The sequence below is a fragment of the Callospermophilus lateralis genome, unplaced genomic scaffold (assembly GCF_048772815.1).
Source record: "Callospermophilus lateralis isolate mCalLat2 unplaced genomic scaffold, mCalLat2.hap1 Scaffold_63, whole genome shotgun sequence".
NCBI classification, from domain to species: domain Eukaryota; kingdom Metazoa; phylum Chordata; class Mammalia; order Rodentia; family Sciuridae; genus Callospermophilus; species Callospermophilus lateralis.
The window spans coordinates 5,661,147-5,674,921 of NW_027514713.1; the positions used below are offsets into that span (position 1 = coordinate 5,661,147).

Consider the following 13,775-nt stretch of genomic DNA (forward strand, 5'->3'; position numbering starts at 1 on the left):
CAGACAGAACAGTCCTTGACCTTGAAATAATATTACATGAGACATGAGTGATATACACATGTGTGTCTATACATAGATTCCCTTTCCTAAGAAAGGCATTATTTTTATCAGAGATCCATTTTTAATACACCCATTCTCCATCAAGCAGTGCATTTTATTGCACTTGAGAAATCCAGAAGTATCTGTTGCAGTCTGGGGGTAGAGGGCTCAACCTAGAGCTCTGAAATTATATCTGACAGTGCAATTCACTGGGAGGGAGACCAGACAGATGTACATCCTTACACTCAGATAATCAAATCAGATAATCAAATATCATTACTGTCTTTTTGTTCACATTTTACTATTAATGTAAAAAGTGGTATTTATCTGAAGTATTGATCTTTTCCTACTCTTCTGCACTATAATGTTTTATTCAGTAGGCTAAATGCACAAGATTTGTAATTCTGGTTCTATTATTCTCATTATTGTTTTTTTATCCAATTAAATACTACTGACTTTTTTGTTTTCTTTTTCCAAAAATACAGGACAAGAGAGGTACAGAGCTATACTTTAAGAATTCGGAAATTTTCCTTTATCTTGACACTGGCCCCATTTTGGGGGCTCACAGAGCAAAATCTTGGTTAAGAAGGAATTCCTCATAGCCATGGCCTCACTATCCTGTCGCTCTAGTGGAGCTGAAGTCAGAGTCAACAGAAATCATAAAAGCAATGAAGTGTGTATCTGGGGACAGAGATCATTGTTATGAATGATAAGAGCAGCTGCTCCTCTAATTTGTTCTGAAGTCACTGGTCAAATTTCCACCACACTTTTACCATCTTCAAAACCATCTCCACAGCCTCCATACACTCTCTCTGCCCTTGGCAGGCCAAGTATGACAGAACAGGAAGCCAGGGGACCTGGATAAGGTAGCCTATTGATGTCACTAGCAGCTCTTGATCAAGGAACCAGGTCTCCTGATTCCTAATTTGGAACTCTTCTTACAGGCATGTTCAATATGTCCCAGTTACCTAATCTGAAACTGGAAGAATTTCAACTGGAAGAGTTTCAACTTAAAGAAAAACAATATCCAATTCTTTGAGGTGAGCCATGTATGGATGGTCTAAAGTAATTTATATAACTAAGTGACCACAGCTTAGATCAACTAGAAGACTAAGAATAAAGAAAAAGACAGGATGCATGGAAATGAAACTGTTAATGTGGAGTCAGGGAATAGAGATAACACCCAGGTGTAGCAGCATACATGTACCTGTCTATTGGAAAAAAATTAAGAATCCAGCCAGTGAATCCGGAGTTGAAACCTTTTCTGTTGCTCACCTTCTCCAGCCAATGCCAGGATAGATCTTGATCTGGTCTGTTTCCCATCTGAGTTTTTATTTGAACAGGACTGGGAACAGGATGTCCATACTGTCCACTCGCTCACCACACAATCCATTCTGCAGGGAATTTCACAGGCCATCCGCTCTGGAGGAGGAGGTATGGGGCAGAGACTCCCTGCTACATCTTCACCTGTGATCAACCAGATTGAGACAGATGCTGATTAATTCACAATCAAGGACAGTCCAAGGAACATTTAGATTCATTGTTTCCCCTATTATTTCAATTTCGCTCAGAGGATTCATACAGTGTCTAAATCTATAATGCAACAAAAATTATGTTTTCTTCAGCTATTCATGTTTGCATCAAGAGAAACTACCAAGAGATAATTTGGAATTTAGGAAGGCAGATACCACAGCAAAATTCCATTTGTCATTATTCATAGGGACACAGATGATTTCTTCCAGAAAAAAATGTAGATACAGATGATCAGAAATAACCATGATTCACATGTTATTGACAAGTATACAAGTATACACTTTTCTTCAAAATGGAGGTCAGAGTAGCCTAAAAACTGAAATTATGCTGAACATTATAGTCTACCCTAAAAAGAATTTTATTATTCTAATTCTCCTTTGGGTGCTTTCACCTCTAAAAACATAATCTTTTCATTTGATGACTTTGTCATCTTGGTACACAGTGGTAAATAATCTGAAGCTCTAGAATGTGCCAGTAGCTGAAATTATATAATGCATTGACCCAAAAGTTGAAAGTCAGTCTGAAGTTATCCCTGGTAAATTTACAATTTCCCTTTTGAATAATCTAATGATTGCTAAGCCAAAAACATAACTCAAATTTTTTAAAAAAAAGCAAAAAACACATCAGATATCAAGAATTACCAATTTTGCTATTGATATTGATATTTGTTATTTGTCTTTTTATAAATACTACCTAACGATCCTCCGATATATCATAGTACAAGATTTTTCAGAAACTTTAAAATAATGAAGCATTTTCCAGGTTTGGTGGCACAAGCCTGTAATCCCAGTGAACTGGAAAGCTAAAGCAGGAGGATTTCAAGTTCAAGGCCAGCACCAGCAACTTAGTGAGATTCTGTTTCAAAATAAAAAAAGTAAAAGGACTGTGGTCTGGGTATGTGTCTTAGTGATAGAGCCACTGTCTAGCATATGTGGGACCCTGGGTTTGATTCCCAACATGGAAAGAAAAAAAAGAAAGAAGGAAAGAAAAAAAAAGAAAAAAGAAAAACTACTGAAGCACTAGGAATCTAGAGATGCAGCTTAGTGGCAAAGCACCCCCAAACTGGGTTCAGTTCTCACTACCAATATATATACATACAGACATTTTAAATAAAATAATGAAGGATATTTTTTAATAATGAACAGATATTAAGACTAACAGGATGGTTTCTAATTTGCTTTTCTGTATCTCAAAAGATTACAAAGATTTATAAAAAAAAATTCTCTTTCAGGTTCTTTATTCACTATTACAAATCTTTAGAGATAATGATTTGATTCTTATTATTCCCCCATCCACAGTCTCCTCATAAAAACAAAGGACAGAAAGAATAGCGACACCATTTATTGTTTGAAATAACAACATAAAATGTGGAATGGCAACCATAGGAGACAGGCAGTTTTATCCGAGTGATTTTATAGTTTTGGAATTCTCTTGTCATGAATTGTCTGATGCAAAAAATAATTGCAAAGGGGACAAGTATTTATTGAGGACCTCCTTGGTGTAAGTCTCTGTGTTTTGCACATATTTTTCAGGCTTACGATGTGTCATTGACTCCTCATTAGAAGCTCTGATAGGCAGGAGTAATCCATCTCATCTCACCAGTGACAAGTCAGAAGCTCAGAGGGGTAAATTGGCTCAGGTCACAGGCCTGAGCTGGGAATTACATCCAAACCCCCTGACTTTAGAACTCTGGTTTTCCTATTAACTGTGCTGTGTCTAATTCCAAGGAGATGGATATTCCTTTTTCTGAGGAAGTAAATGAAACAAGCTGACACTTGCAAGACTGCCTGAAGGAGAAGATCCTGCACAGCTCATATCTGCATTCATATTTGTAAATGAGGCCAGGCTCAGTGCCCTTGAGGTACAAATAAATCTTTTCAAGCATATTATGAGAAGTAATAGAGATTCCAGCAGAAAATCAAGCTGAAAGACCAGTTTCAATCATTCTCTTTTCAGTAACAATCTTAATTTCAGGTTGAGTCCACATTGTGTGCACACCCTGCCCCTACCCCACCCCACCCCCATGCCAATACAGCTAAGGGGCAGCACTTTCTCAAGTACAGAAGCAGGCAGGCCAAAGAGAAGCCTAATAATAATTAATTAATAATAAGAATTAGAATCATTTATGCAGCACACATATTAAGGTATCTAACATATGGCAGGTTTTCAATAGTTAGAAACATTTAAAACGTTGTTTGCAAAGATACCTAGCACAAAAAACTAAGAGCCTTGAACTGAAAAATCTGGAGATTTACATCATGACCATAGAAAGCACTAGCTCCATCATTCATATTGGATACAAACAACTACCACCAGCTCCACAGACAGGCTCTTATAAAGCATAAAGAATATTTATAATTATCCAGATCATTTCATTGATATGGTTGGCTAATGAAAACTATTTAAGGGCCCAGATAAAGTACCTAGGTCTGAAAAACCTCATCTGCTCACCTATGTTGTTATAATTATGTTCCCATCACACATAGAGAACCCATTGAAAAAGGAGCATTTATGCTTTTCTGTTTTCATGTTCTTGGATGAGTCAATGAGACCAACTGAAACCTCAGGCAAGCATGAAAAATAAAGTATCACACAGGACAGAAGCTTAGTCATTATGTGGTTATTCACTAGCTCTGATAATCTAATGTCATAATGAAACAGAATATATTTAAGAAAGAAATTGAAGGCATCTTTCAAGATGACTCTATATAATTACTGTCAGCCCTTACCAGACTATCTGGGATCAATAATGACAGACTGTGTTTTTTCCTCATGGAGGGGATTTCTTTAAACCAGTTGTGATTATGGGACTATGGGAAAAAATAATTTAACTGGGGAAATTCATAAGATAATGTTAATCACTGGGGCCTGGTAGCTCATCCCTATAATACCAGTGACTCTGGAGGCTGAAGCAGGAGGATCACAAGTTTGAGGACAGCTTCATCAATTTAGCAAGACCCTGTCTCAAAATTAAAAAGGGAAGAGGGTATAGCTCAGCGGCAAAGCATCTCTGGGTTCAATCCCCAGTACCTCCCCTGACACCAAAACACTAAAGGTATCCATCATAAATTAAACATTTCAACAGCCTTTAGAATATTCACAGTGGTGGAGAAATCAGCTTTATCACATTGTAAAATATTTTTTTCACTCCAAAGCAAAGTCTTGTACCTGATAAGCAGTTTCTCCCTCTTACTGCTTCCCTTCAGGCTCTGGAAACCACAAACTTAATTCGGTATTTATGGATTTATCTATTTTGTATATTTCATATACATTTAATTTGTGACCTTTTGACTCTGGTTTCTACAGTATTTTTGGAGGCTTATCCCCATTGTGGCATGTTTCAGTACTTAGTTCCATTTTACAACTGAATAACATTCCATTGTACGTAGATACCAGAATTTATGAATTTATCTCTTGATGGACAATTGGGCTATTTTCATTTCTGGATTATTATAAATAGTGCTACCTATTATGAATGTGCATGTGTGTGAACTTGCGATTTTGTTTTCAGTTCTTTGGGGTTTGTACCTATGAGTGAAAATCTGGGATCATACTCATCACTCCATGTTGTCTGCTTGTGATTCTGGGGATTGTGCCCCAAATAGCCAGTGACTGGGTCCTGTCTTCAGTTCATACTGCTATTCTAATGCCAGCCCATTTCCAACTAAAATACAAAATACTTAGATAAGGAAAAGATTCCTGCACATATATAAATATACTCAAGCTTCATTATGAATGTTTCTTTATCCAGTTCAAATATCTATCTATCTATATAAATACACACACACACACACACACACACACACACACACACACATATATATATATATATATAGATAGATAGATAGATAGATAGATAGATAGATATAGGTATATATCAGTTAAAGTATACATCATTCATGGCAGGATTGAGCATCTGTTTCCAATTTAACAATAACATAATTATCAGAGGTTGGGCTTTCTGCATTGAACTAATATTTAAGCCACATATATGCTACAGACTACATCCAGTGGCAATCTTTGTTTTGTGACTTCTAAGAAACTATAAATTAATATTACAAGCTACCAACTCTTTTATATAACAATGAACAAACAGTACAGTCTATAATTCTTATTTTCTGACCCTAGTCTCAAATGTCCAAAATGATTTTAAAAAAAGGGATATAGACAAAATAGGAAGATAAGCCCAGACATCTTCAAATGATTTAAAAAGAAGACCATTCCTTTGTTATCAAACTTCAGACAACCTTACTCTTCTAAACTTAATACACATTGGATATTTTATTGATATTTCCTCTTATATGCTGTTACACTTTCTATGGAAATAATGAAACAGTTATCAAACACACTCTACATGCCATAAGATTTTACGTCCTATTTAAATCTCAGAGAAGAATGCCAATATATGTTGATTAAATGCTTGCCGATAGTGGAGTAAGCTATCAACAGATAGTACAGAGCAGATTTAGTAGAATTTATATGCATTTAGTTCCATTTTTTTAAATCTAAGTGTTACTTTCTCAAAAGCAAGTAGCCTCTGGCCACTTATGGGCTAAGATCCTAATCAATTAAGAAAATGTTTATATTTCAATCCAATAGAACATGCAACAAAAAAGCTAAGGGCAAAACAGAAGCTATTTGCAACATCTTAATATTGCCAGCAATGAGATTAAAGTTTCTGCTTGCTTATTTCTGAATTTAAAGCTTATTTGTCTACCTAGTTTACTTAGTTTAATATATATATATATATATATATATATATATATATATATATAGAGAGAGAGAGAGAGAGAGAGAGAGAGAGAGAAAGAGAGAGAGAGACAGAGAGAGAGACAGAGAGAGAGAGAGAGAGAGGTACATCAGTATGGCCAAAAAAAAGAAACTTCACTTCACAGTATCATAATATTAATAACAATAAAAATAACGTCAACTGAATTAAGATAACAATAGCAAATGGTATTTAGAGAGCTTAGAGTTAGCTAGATGCTAATCAATCACATTACATGTAAAGTTTTATTGAATGTCCATATTAACATCATTAGTTTGGCACTATTTTAACCCATGAAGCATGGATAAGTTACATAACTGCTCCGGGTATTTTATTTATATATCTATTAAGTTTCTGTCCTGGGCCTGGAAAACAGATCTGTAAGACGTTGCAAGCTACTTTCCTATCCATTATGCTATAGTGCCCACTGGTTCATATCTTACGTATGTCTTTTACTTTAAATTATTTTAGCCAATATCAAGCCAAGTTAGGTCACCAGAGGGAGTAAGCCCAAAGGAATAGGTACCTTCATTACCTGGGGATAGTATCATGGGATGGAAATAGCAAGACAGTGCTTTTCAAAAATAGAAAACATAAAGCAAGTGAAAATAATACAGAGAGAAAAAGAGAGAGAGAGAGAAAGGACAAAAAGAAAAATAGTGAAGTAGAAACATTCAGCAAAAATAGTACAATGTATGACAAGAAAAGGATACAGACATGCAAAAAAATATAATAATGATATTAAGTGAAAAATTATAAAGCTCCAGTGGGGGGGGAGGGAGGGAGGGGGAGAGAGAGAAGAGAGAGAGAGAGAGAGAGAGAGAGAGAGAGAGAGAGAGAGAGAGAGAGAGAGAATGAATGAGAATGAATGAATCAGAGAAAAGGTTATAATGAACCTGGGAAAGATAGTCTAAGACAAATGCCAAAACAGAAATAATAACAGCTAAAAAAGGAAAACAATATTTCCACAATAAAGATGTTTACAAAGGCCAAGAGTTCACCGTAACAAGTGGGCTGTTCTTTTCAGAAGCCCTTCTAACTGAACAGCTACTCAGGTTCTGCAGCACACAATTCCATGATTGGAGGAGCTAACACTCTGATCACTTAGAAGTTATCCAGCACAATGCTGTAATATCCCACAGGCATCAACCTAGTCCTCACAACATTAATAACAATGAGCGCATCCATGATACTGACAGATGTCTGCTCCAGATGACTTGCATATATCAATTCATTTAAACTTCACAAAAGTCTAGCTAGGTGGGAACTGCCATTATGCTCATTTTATAGATAAATACCCTGAGATTTGGATAAATTAAATAACTTATGAAAGGGAAATAAGTTAAATAACTTATGCAAAATTTATCTATAACTCATTTTATAGATAAATACCCTGAGATTTGGATAAATTAAATAACTTATGAAAGGGAAATAAGTTAAATAACTTATGCAAGTATGATGGTGGAGCTTGGATTTGAACATGGGCAACTAAGCCCCAAAGCTCATTTTTTAATCATGATGTTTTATTGATACTCCTGTCTTCTATTCTTTCTCAGGAAAAACTATGCACCTTCATATGGAAGGATCCATCTGGTAGAAAATCAGTCAATTACAAGCACTATCATATGTTAATCAGTTTTTCACCGGTATGGCCAAAATACTGGTCATGAACAACTTTAGAAACGGAAAGATTTATTTGAGGTCATGATTTCAGAGGTTTCAATCCATGATCGGCTGGTTCCATTGCTTTGGGCAGAACATCATGATGGGAGGCAAAGGTAGAGAAACGTTGCTCAGCTTATGGCATTTGGAAGTCAGAAGAAGAGTTAAGAAAAGTGCTGGGGCAAAACACAGGACTCAAAAATACATCCCCAAAACCAAGTCACCCCCTTGGACGAGGTCCCATCTCCTACATTTGCCACCACTTCCCAATAGTCCATTCAAGTTTTGGATCCTCAATAAATTAATCCATGGATGAGATCAGGGCTCTCAAGGTACAATTACTTCCCTAAATTCCCACCTCTGAACACTGCTGCATTGAGGACCAAGCTCCAACACATGAAACTCTGAGGGGCATTTCAAATTAAAACTATAACACAAAACCTTAGTCCATGAATACTGCAGTAAATGTCAAGGTGAGATTAGATGCCATAGTGAAAAGACAGAAGCCAGGACTGAGAGGCAAACTATGATTGCTCAAAAAAGAAAGAATCACATAAAATCAAACCAAGTGTCATAGGACTGATAGGTAGGTCACATTTCTTTCAGTCCAGTCACACACTCCAGGGAGAAGCAACCATAATTGTCTATGTGTGTACGTGTGTGTGTAAAAAGTTTGAAATCATGCACTATGACTTAAGTGTAGGGAAAACAAACAAACAAAAAACAAACAAACAAACAAACAGCAAACCCTTTTCCCCTGAAAAATGACATCAAGTTGCTTAAAAGCCTGGATGGAGTGGATGAGAGGGGAATAAGCAGGTATCCATTTAAAGTAACTTCGTACCATATAAAACTAAATCTTTTCTAAGTTAATTCAGGCTCCTTTTTAAAATGCTTCTTTCTCCTCTCTTTATTCTTTTCTTTCCAAGTGTCAGAGAAATGTGTATCATTATTGCATACTCTCTTGGAAATTTTCCTGGTTCTCTGAATTATTTCCATCAAATCAAACTGATCTTTGATTGTACACCTGCATCCACTGCTAATCTGTAGGGTCATTTCCTGATTTTTCTGGTCTAACGACTTTGCACTCACCTAGTACTGACTCCAGGCAAGTTCCAGTTTCTCTGACAGGCAGCATTTTCACATTCTACAGAAACATACAAGGATTTGGGGATCACTCCCACATCATAACAGACTTAGGAAGGGGGAGCACCAACCAGCTCAAGCCCACTCTGTGCTAAACACATGCATCACTTTCTCTGCCTCTCCCTTCCATTTTGTCTATATGAAATTTCCATGCATATATTTCCTCTGCACAATATTCCATCTATAGAATGGGGCAGAGGCTGGAGACCCTCATGAATCTACTCTCTTCTATACATCTTCCACAAGACCCTTACTGACCAATGTGGCATCCTGGCTTATGCTAACATTGCATTCTGAGACATAAGGCCCTCCTTCTTGATATATGAAGGAAGCCATTTGGATTTTTTTAAAATACTTTCTCCCATAAGCCTGGCTTCTGTATATGAAAGTCTGTTTTTCAGGTTTATTGTCCCTGAAATGAGATTCAAGATTCCATTCTGTGGCACTGACTTTCTGTTTATATTCAAAGTTTAATAATCCTAACTTTTCTAGACATAGTGGATGCCTCAGAAATCAACAGAGGAGGGGGGTCTTGCCCAAAAAGCACAGAAGAGAAAAAAACACCCATATATCTCAAAATATGGTCTGATGGCATCTACTTAATGTGGAAATCTGGATTCCCTTGAGAGTTTTATAGACAAACTGTAAAATCTTAAAAAGATGAATCCAGAATAATAATGAGTAAACAAGTACCCTTTTAATATAGTAAGTGCTCTTTAAAGGGGACATCTTGGAATAAAATATTGCAATGTAATGTACAGGGTGTCTGATGAGGAACAGGGTCATCAGGATTTGCATAGCATTTGACACCTACCAGACCATGGCCTTGGGAAATTGTTAAGCTTCTTCAGGCTTTAAATGTGTGCAAAAGGTACTGTCATTTCTGATTATATCATTGGGTCCGGGGACAGATCAAAGAAGTTAATGTTAACTAATATTTATGGAATCACAAAGCAACATTTATCCATAATGCAGTTTTTTATAATTAGTGAGAATTAGTATAAAGGATGTTCCAAATAGAAAGATGATTTGTACCAAAGATAATACTCCCTTCTCCATCCCAGTTTTGTCTGAAATAGAAAAGTACCAAAGGAAATGAAATGATTGTAAAGTTAGGTATGCACTTCATCTGTCTATCTACCTGGTCAACGAGGGGTGCAGAAAGGGATTTGGACCAACCTGCATATGAGGTATATATGCGTATGAGGTGTATTTCAAGTAGTCTAGAAGGTTTTTTTTTAAATATTTGAAAAATCAATATTTTAAAATTAGACTGAGTTAAGTCAGCAGAGTAAAGTGATAAGACATCAGTAAAGAATAATCATTTGTCTCTGTGATTAACCTTCAGAAACATAATTTAAATGCCTGTAAATGGAAAAGGAATTATAATTTATTTAAATACATCACTATAATAGCAAAATTAAGAGGTTTTCAATTTCTCTATGATAAATAACGATGCAAAGATCATCCATAACCATATCGATTATTTTCCTAAGAATATATTTCCAGAAGTGGAAAACCAAAGTCAAGATATAAGGACTCCATGAAGATTCTTACAAGAAATAAGGGTGCCAATTTCTTCTCCCACCCCCATTACTTATCATCACCCATAGCTTTGAATTTACTTAGAGTAAAATTCACTTTTCAGGTTGTGTAGTTCTATAGATTTGAGCAAATGCAGTCTTACACTTAACAAATCATGACAGAGTTAATCTATCACCACAAAATGCCCCAAGCACTGTTCCTTTGGAGTCAATTCCTTCCACAGTACTAACTCTTGGCAACCATTGATCTGTTTTCTGTCCTGAAAATTTTGTTTTTCTCAGAGATCATTATATAAATAAAACTATAAGTTTGTATTCCTTTAGATATCACTTCTTTCACTTAGCAAAGTGCATAGGGGTTCATCCATATTGGTGTGTCAATCAAGAATTCATTCTTGTTTTACTGCTGAGTAGTATCACATTGTGTGAATGTAGTACATTTTTTGATCTGTTCCTCTGATTAAGGACATTTGGTTTGTTTCCAAATTCTGGTAGTCATGAATAAATAAATCTTCTAAACAGGTTTTTCTGTGAATAGAATTTTTCATTTCTCTTGGGTATATATATAATTATGAGTGAAATTTCTCATTCATATGAAAAATGCAGATTTTTGTTTTCCAAAGTGGCTGTACCATTTTGCCTTCCCATGGGCAAATGCATGAGTGTTCTAGTTGTTCTGCACCCATAGCAGCACTTGGTACGAACATTACTTTTTGTTCTGTTTAATTTCATCACTCTTACAGGTGCATAATGATATTATACTGTAATTTAAAATTTCATTTTCCTAATGACTAATGATGTTAAGAATGCTTTAATGCATTTATTTGCCACTTGAATATCTTCTTTGGTGAAAAATGTTTTCCAAATCTCACTTTTTTTTTTAATTGGGATGCTTGCTTTCTTATTATTGAGTTTGAAAAGTTCTTTATATATTCTATATAGAAATTCTCTGTTAGATATGTGATTTGCAAATGTATTTTCATGGTATTGGGCTTTCCATTTTCTTAACAATGCCTTGTGCAAAATAAAAAGCTTTAATTTTACAAAAGTACAATTTATCAACTTTTTCCTTTATTGATTACACTTTGGCATTTTATGAGAATGCTTTAAAAAGACAAATTTTTCATATATAGTAGAATGAATTTGAACCCCTATCTCTCACCCTGCACAAAACTCAGCTCAAAGGAGATTAAGAACCAAGGCATTGGAACAGAAAACCTGAACTTACTAGAAGAAAAAGTAGGCCTAACTCTCCATCATATCAGTTTAGAAACCAAGTCTTATTAAGACTCCTAAAGTGCAAGAAGTAAAATCAAGAATCAGCAAATGCGATGGTATCAAACTAAAAAGCTTCTTCACTTCAAAGGAAATAATCAAGAACTTGAAGAGAGATCCTATAGAATAGGAGAGAATCTTTACCACATGCACCTCGGATAGAGCATTAATCTCCAGTATATATAAAGAACTGAAAAATATTAACATAAAAAAGTCTAAATAACCCAATCAATAAATGGGCAAAGAAAATGGACAAACATTTCACAGAAACCAAAAAGGGATGCTCAAAAAATAAATAAAAAATGTTCAACATCTCGACAATTAGATAAATGCAAGTTAAAACAAAACAGAGATTTCATCTCTAGTCAGTGACAATAAATGTTGGTAAGGATATGGGGAAAAAGGTACACTCATACATTGTGGGAACAAGTGTATGGAGTACCGCATACATGGCATATTTTAAGGGTGTCTGAGTGACAGGCCACTCCCCTCATGCTAGGCAGCAAATCCCTTAGCCCATAGGCGGCACAGCCCTGGGCATGAGGTGACGTGTTGCAGTCCCTGTGCTTGCTCTGTGGCCCGCTCCTTGATTGGTCACTGCAAGGACAGTTGGCAAGAAATTGTATTGTTGATTGCCTGTAATTTGCTTAGCTACTGCCTGAGTATATATACATGGTAACTGAGCAATAAATTTAGACCTGCTTCCTGCTTGGTCTCTGCAGGTCTTGATTAGTGATTCCGCAGCCACACATACCTCTACACTGTTCCGTGGACCTCATCGCTGGACAAGAGAACGCCCATGCAATACATTGCTGGTGGGACTACACTGATGCAAACACTCTGGAAAGCAGTATGGAGATTCCTGGGAAAATTTGGAATGGAACCACCATTTGATTCAGTTTTCACACTCTTGCGTTTATACCCAAAGGACTTAAAATCAGCATACTAAGTGACCCAGCCACATATGTTTATAGCAACTCAATTCACAATAGCTAAGCTATGGAACTAACCTAGGTGTCCTTCAACAGATGAATGGATAAATGAACTGTGGTATATATACACAATCGAATACTATTCAGCCATAAAGAATAATGAAATAATGGCATTTGCTGATAAATGGATGGAGCTGCAGAATATCATGCTTAGTAAAATAAGCCAATTCCAAAAAACCAAAGGCCAAAATTTTCTCTGATGTATGGATGTTAATCCACAACAAGGGAGGGCAGGGAGAAGAAGTATAGAAGTACACTGGATTGAAGGAAAGGAAGTGGGGAAGGGAAAATTAAAAAAAAAAACAAACAGTAGAATCAATTGGACATAACCTTCCTATCCTTGTCTATGAATACACAACCTGGCTAACTCCACATCATATACAACCATAAGAATAGGATCCTGGTTAGAATAAGTTATACTCCATATATGCATGTTATGTCAAAATACACACTACTGTAATGTATACCTAAAAGGAACAAATAATAATAAAGAAAGAGAGAGGTACACCACATTTATATAAGTTTCACTAGAGTATATTATTATATTATTCTATTTTATTATTAGTTTTTATTGTTAATACTGTACTGTGTCTAGTTTCTAAATTAAGCTTTATTGCATGTATGTGTAGGAAAAAATAGCACTCTAAAGGGTTTGGTACTAACAGTTTATAGCATTTGTAGAATGTCTTGGAACAAATCAGTGGATACAAGAGAACAACTGTACTAATTTGTCACATTGCAGTTCAATATGCATAATTATACTTCTGTACAGTAAAGACTATATAATTTTAAGAAAAAAGACAAATTTTCAGGAAA

The 13,775-nt window shown here is 35.7% G+C and overlaps 1 pseudogene; it reads right to left on the reverse strand.

The window, feature by feature from the left end:
* LOC143389495 (thrombospondin type-1 domain-containing protein 7B-like) overlaps window positions 1–12,746 on the reverse strand; it is a 60,142-nt pseudogene extending 47,396 nt beyond the window's left edge.
* Window positions 12,747–13,775: the final 1,029 nt, after the last annotated feature.